Genomic DNA, 16,005 nt, shown 5'->3' on the forward strand with positions numbered 1-16,005 from the left:
CCACAGAGTAGGAAAGGATCACTTAGTCCTCAGTGCAGGCCTCGGGAGACAGAAATAGCAAACAATTGTTACCAGTAGTTATCCTAGCTAGCCAGTTGGGAACAACCTCCTTCCATAGGAGTTCTTGGTGATACCACGGGTCCACTAAATTGCATTTTTGCCTCCTCCTTTCATCCAATTGAGTCGCCATAATTCAGAAAAACCTGCTCACCTGTTTTTCTCTCTTTGTTAGCATTTGCTATTATCTATTCCATTGCTATAATAAACAATAAACTTTGCATTGTAAATGAGATGCTTATACCTATATTTATGTTCTTTTTCTCTTTACCATGTTCTTTTTCTTTTTTGTTTTTCTTAAAGGAGAAGTCTTAATACATCACTTGCCATCCCACATTACAGGGTAAACTTCTTGGAAACATCAAATATAGTGGTTAAGCTTTGACTATTAGACAACTAGGAGCATCCCCTAGTATTTACCTGCACAATCTTCTACAAATGTTCTTTTTCTTCTGATTTAATACTATTCTGCTGTTCAGCATTCTCTCTCAAACCCTCATGTACACATGCTTGACTCACAATTCTCTCATTCTTTAAGTAATACACGAAAGAGCAACAGCACTTAATTTGCTCCCTCTGTTTCAACCTCACTACCTTTGCCATACCTTGTCTAGATTGCTCCTATACGTGGATGCCTGCCTCAGAGAAGATGACTGAAATGAATGGCCGAATCACTAGGTGGAGCTGCTTTTCTTCAAGTTGTTCTCCTTTGGAGGATTAACCTGCCAAACAAACCAAAAAGACTAATGACGCTGTGATTTTCAGAGCAATTCACCAAAGCTGTAAGTGTGATTGATGGAACTGCTTCTCTTGACACTACTTAAAGCTACATTTATCTATTATTTAGGACCTGTTTCTTGTTTAGATTGTTTTTTTTACTTACATACGCTCCATAATCTTATGTGCCATGTAGCCAGACAGCTCTAGTCCCTCCAGCCTTTACAACCCTTTTGGCAATTAAAGGTGGTAATTCATAACATCTATTGTGCTGAGCTGGCATAACACAGTTATCCTGAGGATGCATCCCAAATCTGCGCTGTTTCCCGCTGCAGTCAAAATCAGCTGTACTCACCAGTGCCTATCAGTCAAGCAAGACTAGCAACTGCTCCTAAGCAATATTCTTCCACATATCTCTACTCCTCAGTCTCAACTTGGACTCTCTGTTACGGCATTTTAAGTTTGTTAGCCAGCAATTCTTGATGGAGGTGTAGCAAATCCATCACCCTACAGAAACACAAAGGAAGCGAAAATCAATGTTCTGCAGAAAAACATGAAAAATTACAGTTAGTATATAAGTGTATAAGCCAATCTAATATACACAAACAAGGCAAATGAGAATATACAAGCCACAAATACACCTCCCACTGGCCCCCTTTTAGGGGCAGAACAGGGTGATATTTGGGTTTCCCATAGGAGAGAAAAAGGGACAGTTAGATTAGACTAAGAGGCCTTTGAAGGTTGATTTTTCTGGAACTTTGTGTCCACATTTCAGACATACCTGTGTTCTGCTCATCATTCAATTAACGCACAAGTGAGATGATCCACTTACACCACCTGTACAGCAATCCTTATGTTTTAATACTAGTGCCTGCTGTGCCACTTGGATGGATGGTACTCTGCTGCCTACTCATTTCCCTGAAATTAGGGACTTCAGGAGGGTCTAAGTAGACTGGATTGCAACCAGGTTATCGGGGGTGAAAGACTGCTATAGTCCAGACTGCTGGACTAAACAGTCTCTCTGGGTGAAGTTTTCATCCAACCCCAAAGTAATGCAGTTCCAACGCTATTGGTACTAGCTTTCACTCACTTCTGCATTGTGGCACTGCCACTCCCATAGTATCAGCGAATGTGAAAATCCTTATTGTAAAAGGCTTTCCTTGTGTCAGGATTTTTAAGGCGGGAGTTTTTACAACTGCTTATTTAAATTCAGTGAAAGCAGCTGCATATTCCTTGTTCCAGCTCCATTCCAATCCTTTCCAGTAATTTTCATTGCAGTCTGCTGATACCAGCAGTTCCCTTGCACTGCTGTGAAAAATTAAATTCTCCTAAAGCTGCTTTAAATTGGAGTTGAGTTGAAGCAGCTTTTTTTCCACATACAGCTTTAATCTTTCTTCCATCTGTCTTCCCATTTCCCCAGTTACAATTCCTGGGGTAGAACTAATTGAGCCTTACTGAAATTGATCTCTCAACTTTATAATTTAGATAGTTCTCCCACTTCCTCTTCTGTAGCCTCGGTCACTTGACAACAATCTACCTAGGATAACAACTTGGTGTCTTGTAGCTTTTAAAAGATAATGCGTCATCACACACAAGTATATGTGTATGTATCATACTTTGTGTTACGTACACAGACTTTGCAGTACATGTTGGTAAGCTATTCTCCTAATCAGCAAGAGAAACTTGGTTTCTCTTATTTGGAGATGGAGGTAGCTTTCAATTGGATCTATTTGATCTTATTACTTTAGTTTGTTTGTATTTGTCTGGTGTCTTCAACTTCAGCCATGACAATCTTCCTTCTGTAGGAGCTTCTGGTGATATCAGGGGTCTGCTAAATCCATTCGCGGATCTTTTGTCTGTTATCTTTTAACATTTGCTATCACTGGCTCCATCTCTATAACAAACAAACTTTACATTTAATTTTAACTGAGATGCTATTGAATTTATGCATGTTCTTTTTTCTTTAGCATGGTGTGGGGGGGGGTTGTGTTTTGTTTTGTTTCCCTCAAAGGAAAGGTCCTAATACATCACTCGCCATCATGCACTACAGGGTTAACATTTTGGAAACATTAAATACAGCAGTTAACCTGTGGTTATTAGACAGGAAGGAGCATCATCTTATACTCACCTGCAACATCTTCCATAAAATGTTTTTATTCTGTTTCAATATTACTCTACTATTCGGTATTCTCTCTCAAACCCTCATATAAACATGCTTAACTCCTAGTTCTCTCAGTCTTGAACTACCTACAAGATGGATGACATTTAATGAGCTTCCAGGAACCGCAGGCCATTATTCAACGAAAACCAGATCCGAGGTAAAAGAACAGTGTAGACCTTCTCAAACAAAGCTACCGGTACCTAAATGCAGGAACTCCTCTTACAAAAGCCTGTGGAGCACTGTTGTTATTGGGTAACACTCAATGGAGCAGTAGTACATTAAAGAGCACAGGTATATTGACAGTCATTCCAGACGGTTCATCTCACTGTCCTCCTTCCAAAAGTGTTCATAGCATTGAGTTTGGTGACTAAAAAGTCACCAAAAAAAACAAGTACCCTTCATGCCTTAACAAGTGAGTGAGTTAAGTATACACCGATGGACTTTCATTGGTAATGAATGCTATCCTGTCAGAATGACCAGTGCAAAAGTCCCTCCAAATGTAATTTCAGTGTGAGAGGTACAGTACTTAGCCCAGGATCCGCTCTATAGCTTGTCACCTGTTTGAGACACTGTACTTCCCTTGTCTAGCTCATTTGTGTGACCTGATGCACTTCCATAATGCAGAGAGAAACATTGAGGTTGAAATGAATAAATTACATGCAGAAACATATGTATGAGAGCACCAAAAGAAATTACAAGAAAAGAATGGACAAAAGAATGGCGTGACTTGACAGCACCAGCAGGTCATTTCGATCACAGTCAGAGTCTAGAAACACACAGACTGGGAAAACAAAGGACAGCCTAAAGCTACAGATAGATTACTCACAGAACAGGAGACAAAAGGACAGGCAGTCAATCAACAACATTGCTTAATGACTCACAGACCTGGGCCCCTGAAGGGTACAAAAGGCACTGTCAAAATGAGCACATGGTCACCCAGCAAAAAGAACCCAGGAAACATGATGATGACTCCAAATCTGGCATTCTTTGTCCTCCGTTTCACCACAAATAATCCTGGTTGGACTAGCCAGACATACACATCTTGGTCCTTGTCAAAATATGGATATGGAAAACAAGTATGGAAGACTGACTGAATGAAATCTACAGGAGAATGAGCGTGACTGAATTCAGTTCTGTTTAAAATAAAATCATCTTTCCCTTCTGTACAGTCTCACGCTTAGCTTTGCTATATTCATTTTACATCAGTAGCCGCTCCCAGTTGATTATTTTAAAGTTTTGATAAAACCTAATAGCCTGTGCTTACAGACAACGTCAAAGAAGAGAGCGAGCTATTTAGGGAAGCAAGGACATAGCAAGCTTGAAAAAGCTTGCCTTTTTGAGGCAATACCTATTTCCCCCTTTTGCCCAAAGGAAGAGACTTGGCACACTTACAATTTCTGCTGTTACACCAACTTCTTATTTCACGGTTCACAAAGAAGAAATAACTGTTGGAGCAAGTTGGTTTCTCAAAACTAGCTCTGAGTATGAAATTACAGGAAATGTCCTAAACATTTCTGTACAGTGACACATGCAAAAATGTGCTAGTATGAGCAACCAGAACAGAGGGAGGGCCAAGAAAATGAATATTTCTGTTCACCTGAATATGTGAGGCTTAGAAACCAGATTTCAGATGCAAAACATAAATTGCAGATTAAAAAGCCCTGCAGATGTCATGGCTTCTCAGAATGCTAATGAGTATGTTAAATTGAATGGAAAGAAACAAGCCAGAATCATTAGCAGAATCATTTGCAATAGTCATTGCTGTTATTGTTAATACCAACAGCAGTAGTTTAAAAATTGTGAGATATTTGGTATGAGTGACCTCTTCTTTCCCTGTATAGCCACCAAGTCATGCTGATGGTTATTCTGCTAAACACAAGGATAAATTACTGCAGTATAATTTATTATGAGGTTATTTGCTCAAAAAAATTTCAAAGGGAAACATTATTCCAACACTTTTATCATAAAAGACATGATTAAATAGGACAAAGGGGCTGACAGTAATGTACTGGGATGGGACTTACGATATTGGATTACTTACAGTGTCAAGTCATGGCACCTATCTTGCTGGTTTCCTCAGCTATAAAATAGGGATACTATTCACTACAGATACTATCTTTAAAAAAAAAACACAAAAAAAACCCCACAAAAAACCCATAACAGTTCAAGGTAAGCTGCTAGTAGTATGGATGTTCTTGCTATGAAATTATTATGCTTCCAGGGACACAAAATGGATAGTATCAAAGCCATAATATCTGCAAATAAGAACATGTAACTTACCCACATCCCTTCCCTTCTTTTGCAGTTAAAAGTGGCTACAGACTTTCAAAATTAAATCCTGTCCAAAATAGTAAGTTTCTGCTGTTGAACCTATCTCATGGTTACAAATGACAGCAGCCACCATTCCCTTACAATGGAAAGCGCTTGCCTTCTTGTACAGCTAGAGAAGTTCCACTTGCCTCATCCATAAAAAGAAACAAACAAGGCAGCTTCTTTAATGTTTTAATGCTTCTTTAAATCTGCAATGAGACTCACTTAACTCTCTAAAATGCAAATATAGGCTGATCTATTGCCTTGGAAATAATCCTCAGAAAGTCCCTTGGTTCGATTGTTGTGTTTCTTGCTCACCGATCTCTCCTCAAATCTTGTTTGCTCTCTTTACTCCAGTCAGACTCACAGATTCAGTCTAGTTTGGGAACTAAATGGATTATACACTATTTTAGCCATAGTCATGCATTCCAAACCAACCGGATGCTTTATTGCTTTATATACGCAAACAAGCACAGGATGGCCTCAAAGCTAACTAAGATGCCACACTGGTGGCCAGATTTGAAACTGAGAAAAGTCGTGTGGCTGTGAGTAAAGATGAGTTACAGAGGCAGCACTTGCTAGATTATGCAGAACAGGTTTGGTTAGCTTAGGTTAATTCTATGCCAGTGACTGGGAAGAAAAACCTTCTCAAAACCATGATACAGTGTTTGTAGCCCAGTATACTGTGAGCATGACCTGTTCCTTGGCACTCAGATCCCAAAGAATTCTCTTTCAGAAACAGCATCAGACACAATCATCCACTATGGAATATACAATGAACTCATAACTGTCCCTCCCTAACAGCCCTTCTAAACCCCTAACTGCCTGTCTGATTGCCTCTGCTGCAAGAAAATAGAATAAGGAAAGAGACAGACATACACCATAGAGCTGGGGGGAGCACCCAGGAGAAAAGGGACTGCTGGTGTGACAGGAGGCGTGGATGGTAACCACTCTTCTGGGAGAGGCATCCCCTACTCCTGCAGTAGTTGCCACCCCTGACAGCAGGGTGTATGCTGCTTGGCAGCAGTAACAACTGTTGGGACTTTCCAGCACACTGATGCAAAAAAAAAAAGAAGGCATCTTGCTGACTCCCCAGCAGCCTCTGTCCTTGGCAGTTTCCTGCTTTGCCAACTGTTAGAGCTGGACCTGAAGTCCATCTCTCACCAGTCCACTGCCAAAGGAGTGGAATGTTGTCAAATTGTGGAATGTTACCTAAAACATCCTAGTTATGCACAGCCACAGTGCACATAGCACTACAGGATCTCCTGCTAAAAGAAGAAAATGTCTAGCTATGAGTCAAAGGATTTGTGGACAGAGATGCAAGCACTTAGTTCCAGGTGAAGTACTGCTTTAAATTCTTAGGATAAATTCAGCATTGCCAAAATACCAATGCTATTCCAGTGGTACTGTTGCTGTAGCCATAATGGTCCAAGGTTACACAAGAAACAAGATTTGCAGGGTGAAACAGTCGCTTATTAGGCCAGCAGATGCAACTGGAAAACATGGAAAAGCTATGGGCACATGAGACTTCTTACACTAGATCTTGCTAATTCTATTTTAGAGAGCATGTTGGATTTCAGTACAGGAATTGAAATATAGTATTCATATATATGCTAATGATGTACTTTTTAACTCACCATCTCCTCACTTTGCTTGCTTGATTTGGTCTTTGATTCTCTTAAAGCTTCCATTTCCTTTGCCCCACATCTTTTATCTCTCTTTCATACTCATATCCCTGCCAACCATCCCCAGGCTAGGGATTCCCCCAATACCCCCTCCTGATGATATTACCTCAAACTTCGTTCTCCTCTTCCTCAGTTCTACTCTTCTTGCACTTTAATGAATACCAAACCATCATTCTGGTTCAGTTTTCTCCATCTTTGACGCACCCCTAGTTTCCTTCATTTCTGTGATCTTTTTTCCTCTTGTAGAGGAATATTAATTCCATGAAAAAAATATCAGAATGTGTGGTTTTCCTCTTCCCCTTAGCTGTACTCCTGCCTAACTTTCCATCTTTCATTTCTCTATTTCTGTTTTGTCTCAAATGTAGACTTTTTCATCTTCCTCTCCACTTCCTGCTGTGCTCCATCCCAATTCCTGATCTCCTTAATTCTGCTCATTAGTGTTTCACACTTGTTTGGCTTTTCTTTAGTAACAATATTCTCTTCCATCTCAAACAATTGATTCCACTTGTCCTTCCATTGATTGCAGCATTTTCCTTGCGTTTATCAGCTCACTGAGCATGCTATTTACAAGTCCCTTGCAAGTTCATTTCATACACTCCAATCCTATCCTTTCTTATTATGGATTGCACCCATGAGATTGTTGCGCAGCCTCCCTTTGCAAGATTTCCAATATGCCCGGTTTTATCCATCTACACAGCTAAACATCTTGTCTGGGGTCTTCTTATTTTATATCTCATTATGACACCATTCCTTTTTATAGGATGAACAAATACAGTGTTATGGGCTGAGCTGAGCAAATGCTTAACTAACTAACAAACAAACAAACAAAAATTGCATTAATAAAAAATAGATCAGGAAATGCTAAGAATCATTGTCACCATTTTATTGATAGTGTGTTCTCCCTGCTGCATCACGTTCAATTCTTTTTCCTTTATATCAAAAAGTCTACAGAAGAATTTGAACAAGCTTCAGAAATGCATGACATATTCAGACTAAGATATCAGCATAAAGAGAGACTGAGAAGTTTGAAATTATGTAATTTGGAGGATTATAATATCATATCATAAGACATGATATTATAGAGGAATACAAAGCACTGAACCCTAAAGTGAAGCAAAGCCATGGGTACCTTTTAGTGTAAGAACTAGAGGATCTTAAATGAAGGAAGGAAATGTTTAGAACATTATTTACACAACTCATAATTAGCATGTGAAACTCATTGCTCTAAGGTACAAAAAAAACAATGAACTGTAATAGATTCTAAAAAGGAGGCAGCTTTTCTCTGCACAAGAAAAAGATGTGGTTATTTTCAGGTCACTTATGTAAATTCCTTCTTTCAGGGAACAAGTACCCAAGTGACTGAAGGTAGGACAGATTTCCCTTTCACAAGATAATTGAGAAAGACTGCTGGGGGACTTCCTGGTGATTCCTGGGAACTGGCTTATACTGGCAGAAACAGGAATCTGATGCAATACTGGACAGATACAGTGCTAACACTCTATTTCTACATGAAACATTCTATTACTTCTTTGAAATGAGCAGTTCTTAAGATGAACAAGACATGCAAGAAGTCTGCAGGCTTGTGTGTCATATTAGTCAGGAACTTGGTAACCCTTCACCATAGGACACAATGCAAGTTTATTCACTGTGGGTAATCAGTCACAGCAATAAAGCAATAGCAAGGCCAATGAGACTGAATCAACACTGGACGCAGAATACTTAAGTTTCCCTACTAAGGTCCTTTCTACATCATACAGTTCAGCATCAAGTACCAAAAGTACACAACAAGGGGGGAAAAGTGTCACTGTCACAGCTTTGACATCAAAATAAATTCCCCAAGGACAACTCAACTACACACATATATATTAACCTTGACAAATGTGCATTCAGTCCATTCTTAATCGCCATGGAAAAAGTGATTAACATTTTTACAACCTACCTAGAGGGTCTAGCTAAGTACTTTTCTTCGTTGCCAACATTTTTATTTTATGCTTCACTTCAGTGTCTTTAGTCAAAGACCATGACTCCTCAACTGGCCTCCTCTTTCTATGACCACTTTTCACCTTTTTCAAAAATCATCATATCTCTGCATTTGCCTCTGTTTTAGACTGATCCAACTTGATACTTCTATTTTTTTTTAAGCACTCTATTCTCTTTATTCTTGACATTATTCAGCTGAGGTTAGCCCAGGGCTAACATAGTACTTCAGCTGAAGTCTTACTAACAACAGAAAAGGCATATTTAACAAATATCAAAGCTCCAAGGCAGCTTTTGATGGCGCTTCAGTCACTACGCCCTTCCAGTTTGACAGTGATCCATTGAAACAATGCAGCATTTGGGTTTTTACAACACGTTACGCAGTTAACTAATAGAAATCTTGTGTAATCAGTGTTTCCAAAGTGTGCTTATGAAAATACCGTGTGGGATCTTGTTGCAAATCAGTCAGTATGTATGATAGCTGCAGCTTCTTACTTCTCTGGTGTATTGATCTGTCAAGGAAAAATAATTAGATGGGCTTGACTGACTTCTTGGCAACTCCATGCTAGCTGTTAATCATCTTCTAGATGCTAACAAGTTCATCTATTTCAGTATTTTCCAGGAACTGACATCAAACTAGTTGATGTCAACTATAATTTCTCAGCTCTTTCTCATGCCTCTTGCCCCATTTTATACATAGAGATTGCGCTTGCCCATCTCTGATCTCATGAAATTTCCACCCTTCAAGTTCTTCAAGGTAAGCACTAACATTCCTGAGATTGCTTCAGTCTTTTCTCCTCCTTGTAGATAAGTGAGGTGAAGTAATAATAAAATGAGACAAGATACCTTATTCAAATCTGCGTAAGTGTAAGGAAATGGAAGTTCCTGTATAGGGGGTGAGTGAGCAAGAGACATCCATGATCAAATTGCTAGAGGGCTGATATGAAAAATAAAAATTAGCCTGGAAAAAAGAAATATTGTGAGGCCATGCTAACAAATTCATTTTCTTTGTATCTATAAAATGTCCTATATGTGCTGATCAAAGTATTTTAACATTTATTGTTGTGTCTTTATAGTCAGAAACTAGATGAGTAACCACCACAGAAGCACAAAGCATAGTTGTAATTTGTACCTGCTACAAAATGAATGTTTTATTTTATGAGGATGAAGTTTCTCTTTGTGCAGGGAGAGTTACCACTTGAGATCCACTCCTCAGAGCTATTCAGCATTCAGTGGTTTGTCAAGTTAATAGTAGCTTACATTACATTTACAGCATTAATACCATTAGTATAATTCACAGAGACTCTAAGGAGGGGCTGACACAGAGGCATTACTGTAGTGATCCTCAAAAAAGGATTGATGAGGTAAATTAAAAGTTTTGGGTTTTTTTCCAAACTTATGAGTACACTCATAGGGTGGGAACCCTATGAATTTTATTACGAATATATACTTTTCTTGCATGAATACTCATCTGTGGATCATACTGGGAAAAGATATTAATTCATACTGACTCAAAAAAAATCCCTTCCCAAGTGACACATCATTCTATGTGAAATTCTGAATTCCAGGTACGCAATTAAATGCTCTACTTTTCTAAGCATCTCAGTCAACCCCCTGGATAAATAGCCTGAATTGCATAAGTGCAATGTGTTAAAACCCGTGAGCTAATATATGGTCACTAGGAAGTTTACATGCCCACTGGTATGACTTACCTGCCTCACCCACCTAATGTGAATTATAATTGGTTTGAACATAAGGAGAGGCCTAAAGTTTTCCCTATAAATGCTGCCACACCACCAGAGCTTGAAGTCTTATCATACAGACCTACAGTTGCTCACAGAAATACAAAGTTCAAGGCACAGAGGAGCAAGGAAGGAAGGATAGCTGGTGGTAAGTAAAAAAAAAAAGAAAAAAACAAAAACCAAAATTCTCTTTTGTGCATACGGACCGGACAACTGAATAATGTACCATATGTTAGATTTCTCTGTGGGGTTATGTTTTGTAAAGGGCTCTGAACTGTTGGACTACACCACATTTTGAGATTATGAATAGGTTGCTCCAGCATTTTTCTCTTCTGAATTTTCCAAAAGACGCAAACAAGGAAAAGAAGATAATCCATCCATTACCATACTGGAGTTAAATATTATAAAACCACAAATAGACCAGAAGAAGTTATGGCAAACTGCAAACTATCTTTTAGCATGAAATTTAATGAATCAGAAAGTAGTTCAGGTATGAATGAATCTTGTGTTAATGGGAATATTTGTGCCAAGAACAGACTACGGGCTAGATTCCTTCCTGTAGATTCAGAGTCAGTAAACTGCAATGCCATTTTAAATATTTGTTAAAATCAGCGTGAAAGGCAAAGGCACTTTAAAATACAGACAAAGCAACAGGTGTCCAGCAGTGGGGTCTTACGAGGGAAGATATTAAATCCATACACTTTAGCAAGGTTGGCCACGTTTTTGCTTAGGCCTGACTTGCTGGGACCTCTGTAATAATGTATAATGAGGCCTGAGCGCAGATGACACCACTTCACCTCTTCTAGGCATAAAGCTCATGCTGTGCTGGCTTTATGTGACATAGGCTGGAAAAGCTCAGGGAATTAATAAAAAACAACCATCCTCTGAGCAGAGACTTGAGCACAGAAATGACAGGCATTGTTTTCCCCTCATGGAGGTTAAAAGAGGCACGGTTATCCCATTCGTACAGTTTTAGGAGAACTGTTTGCACGAACTCTAAGGACCCAAGTGTTTGTTCATATACTGTTGTTTGAAATAGTTCATGTTATTGACCTGATCTACTTGTGCTAGCATCCCTCAACAGCGTCTGCTGTTTGCCTGGCCTGATGGTGCTTAGTTTATGACTGGCTCAATGCATCTGCTAAGTGTAATACTATCTAAATGTTTACCTGTTTAAGAGCAGAACAGAGGCTGGGAAGGAATCAGGTGCATATGATGGGCATAAGGCTATTGATGCCCTCACAAATCTCCTGCACTGAGCAGAGCTTAAATAAATGGCAAAACACAATTTGATAGGTCAAGCTGAAAGATTGGACTGAGTAGAAAAACCCTTCTTTTTAACAAAAGAACTAGAAGGTAAAGTGGACAGTAGAAACCTTTATCTACAGCAATGGGGAAAAAAACACAAACCAATTGTTTCTGCATTGTAACACGTCCTCTTAAGCAACGATTTGCCAGTAACTTAGCCAAGACATTATAGCAAGATGAACCCTAAAAACTTCCTCTTTAAGTGTCATACATCAGCCTATCCTTCTTAACCACAATTTTCTCATTGCACGAAATGCAAGAAGCAATAGCAGCATTTAACGAACTGGTATCTGCTGATCATGGTCAGCACTTGCTTGTGAAATACCCAGGGCCCAAGAAATATTCAAGCCCAAGTTCAGTTGGAGATGTCAGAAGTGCCCAGGGATGCTCCTCACAGTGCCATGCACAATTTTAATGTAAAAAGCTGAGAGAGTCTGCGTGCAGGTGTGTGTGCACATAACTGTTTTCTCTCCCTCTCTCCTCTTCAGCACACACATCCTGCAAATACACACACTTTTTTTCCAGAAACTTTTTATGCATCCGTGGGCCAACCTCTAATGAGCCTACTTCAACAGAATCCAGAAGGTGGTGCGTAAAGAAAAGGGAAAAGCACCTAAAAAGATCCTATAAATTTGATAGCGTCATTTTTTTTAAGGGTTTTGATAGTCTGCAGCACACTACTGCTACTAAGGATTCAGCAATTTGTTTCACAGTCTCACACTCAAAATAATTATCTCAGCTTCTGTCTGTCACTTTTAAGCTTCAGTGTCACTACAACCAAAACATGAGTCACACCTGCATGCATCTTGTTTCTGTGTTAGAATTAAGAGTGCTTGCCCACAGAACGGGACAACACATTGAATTCTTAGAGGAAATGAGCAGAGCGATGTAGTGATGGCAGCCTGCAAAGAGGTATTCTTTGCTGATGAGTATGCAGCAGTAGCTGGAAGTTAAAACGTCCAGATAATGTCTTTACTCCATTCCAATGGAAGAGATGTGTGCATAAGTAGGAGGTATGGAAATACATTTACATATAATAGGCTATAAATAACAAGCTGTGTGTGACTACGTGGGAGCTGCCTGGGGAGCCTAGCATAGGGTCATCCCAGTCTGTGCACTCAGTTTGGCTTACTCCTGTGTACTGGTCCCATGGTCGTTTTTTTGAAGTTCACGTATTAGAACGTCACTGCTATGTCACTGTCAGTCTTCCTTCTGGAATGAACCATCTCATCTGGAACCAGACAAGATCCCAAGACAAGATCTGAGCCCAGCTAAGAGGGTAGCCTTCTTTACACAGACAATATGGGAGCTGACTGTGCCAAGTCTGGCTGCCTTGAAAGTCTGGCTATTGGAGAACTTCAGGAACAATCAGGAACTTCAGGAAGGCTTCAGGCTGCAGCAGGCCACAGGCTTCCATTCAAAACGCCCCTGCTATTCGGCCATTGTGAATGGAGGAGGAAGATAGAAAATAAGTATGTCTTGGACAACATATAGGGCCCAGAAGAGATCTCAGCCAAATGCTTTTCCATATGGACTTGACCAATGTACATCAGGGCGTTCTAGTCCTGAAGAGTGCTGATGCGAGTCAGTGCATACCACTGTTCTAGGGGCTCAGGTCTCTCCCTAGTGTGGTTCACAAATATAGCTGTAGAAAACCTTGACTTCCTGTATCTAGGATAGGAGGAGTGGGTTTTGCTGATGAAATTCCTTGCTTAATTATCCAATGAGGGGATGCGAGGGAAGACAGAATAGCCCATACTTCTCAGGGTACTGAGGTGGTCCCTAGTGAGTCATGGCCATATGGTTCTAGCATGGTGCTTTAGGGGTATGTAAGGAAGAGCTGTGCTCAGAAAGAATAAAGGAGCAGACAGGCTATTCTAGGGACTGATTTCCCATCCTGAAACAAAGGCAGAATTAGTAATAGGTGACATTTAATAGAATTCAAGTGTCACTGTGGATTCATACAGAGCTGGTGGGGAAGAGACCGACAATGCAAAGAAAGAGAGAAAGTAATAGTGAGGGGAATTAGTCTATTACAAAAGATGTCCTTCACTGTTCAGGGCTGAACATTTCCTCCTATATATTCGTTTCTTTAACTTGGTTACTGGAGTGAGGGAAGAAATCTGGCTACCACTGGAAAAGGTTGTAATGAGTTACATGACTGAACCGGTTTGCAAAAGATGATTCTGATACAGCTTATTCTGAGTACATGAAACAAAATACTGAGACGGCTTAGAGCTTTCATTTTCTGAGGTCCAAAATAATCTTCTCTTGCTATCCACCAGAGTTTTGAGCACCTGCCTGTGCAATCCTTACATTTACCGCCACCATACAAGCTCCGCAAATACTACTTGGCTTACAGGAAGCTGCCTGGGTCAGATACATTCTGCCTGACTAGTACTCTGACTAGCGTTAATATTTCTCATTAATTCAACCCTCGTTCTCAACCTTCACCCATAATCTTTAATCCAAAGGTCCTGGTATGTGTCATTCATCTGTTTTACAAACAAAGCACAGGAGAGGCCTGCACGGTGACATAGCCAGAGCTGGGAATAAACACCAGAAGCTGATGCAACACATGCAACTTGTTGTCACCATACTGTCTTCCAGAATAAGTGGACTGTATCTGTTTTTTGGAACATGCTGTTTATACTATCATACCATCAAATACCAAAACCAATTATGCCATTGACCTATAGGGCCATGATATCCAGCACACTATTGCTGTCACACAAAAAAAAAGGTGAAACGTGACCAAATAAGCATTGGCAGCTATTTGGTGAATAATCACTGACTTCTTTTTTCTTCATTCAACAGTAACTAATCTTTCTATCAAAAAGAAACAATTTGCTATGTATACAAGGTTAGGCTGAAATCTTAAAGCAAATTTATTCTGAAAATTGTTAGTGTGTCATTTAAGAGAATTTAAAAGCATGGGTAGGAGAGCGTAGCTTAACATCTGAAACCTCTAAAGTTTGGACTTAACATTTTAAAATCAAATCCTAAGAAATTTTAAATTTAAGAATTAAAGTCTTATCATTTTAGTATCACAATTGGGCTTTTCATATGATAAAACTATGGTTCCTCTTAAGATTAACTATTATGAATGAACAGAGATTCAAAGCAGCAGTCTGAATGACATGAGGAAAGGCTGTGGGTACTGGGTCTGTTTAGTCTGGAGAAGACTCAGAGGGGATCTTATCAACGCTTACAAACACCTTAAGGGCGGGTTTCAAGACAATGGGGCCAGACTCTTCTCAGTGGTGCCCAGCAACAAGACAAGGGGCAACAGGCACAAACTGAAACACAGTAATTTCTACCTGAATATGAGGAAAAACTTCTTCATTTTGAGGATGACAGAGCACTGGAACAGGCTGCCCAGGGAGGCTGAATATCTCTGGAGATATTCAAAACCTGCTTGGACGCGACCCTGTGCAACACACTCTAGGTGAACCTGCTTTGGCAGGGGGTTGGACTGGATGATCTCCAGAGGTCCCTACCAACCCCAACCAGTCTGGGATTCTGTGATTATACCCAGTTAAAAACTGTTTCTTCTATTAACACCCTTTTATAGGAAATAAGAGTAAAATATGTCTGTATATGAAACGGGTTGAGCAAGTTCCAATTCTAGAATTTTCAAACATCATCCAAACCTGAAAATAGAACAATTTGGGCTGCTGAATACTGAGCCCAGCCAATTAAAACTCTGCATTTAGGAAGGTGTATAGCATAATGGGTATCACTCAGAGGCATCCTTAAGACTGTGCATTGAGTACATAAAATTTTACAGGTAATTTCATAAAAGTATCAGAATTAGTCTCTCTCTTTCTTAACAGAAAGTGGAGCCACCTGCAAAGCATAAGCAAAAATCACTCTCCTTGAAATTAAGTGAAAGATTTTTGTGCACAAATTGGCATTGCCAGTTGCATGTTTGGAGATATCCTATCAAAAAATTGTAGTGTACTAGCCAAAAACAATGATAGCTATTTTATCACAACTCACAAATGTACTTACCTGTCATCTCTGTAGTGTGTCATGCAAATATGAC

The sequence above is a fragment of the Nyctibius grandis genome, chromosome 19 (genome assembly GCF_013368605.1).
Source record: "Nyctibius grandis isolate bNycGra1 chromosome 19, bNycGra1.pri, whole genome shotgun sequence".
NCBI lineage: Eukaryota > Metazoa > Chordata > Aves > Nyctibiiformes > Nyctibiidae > Nyctibius > Nyctibius grandis.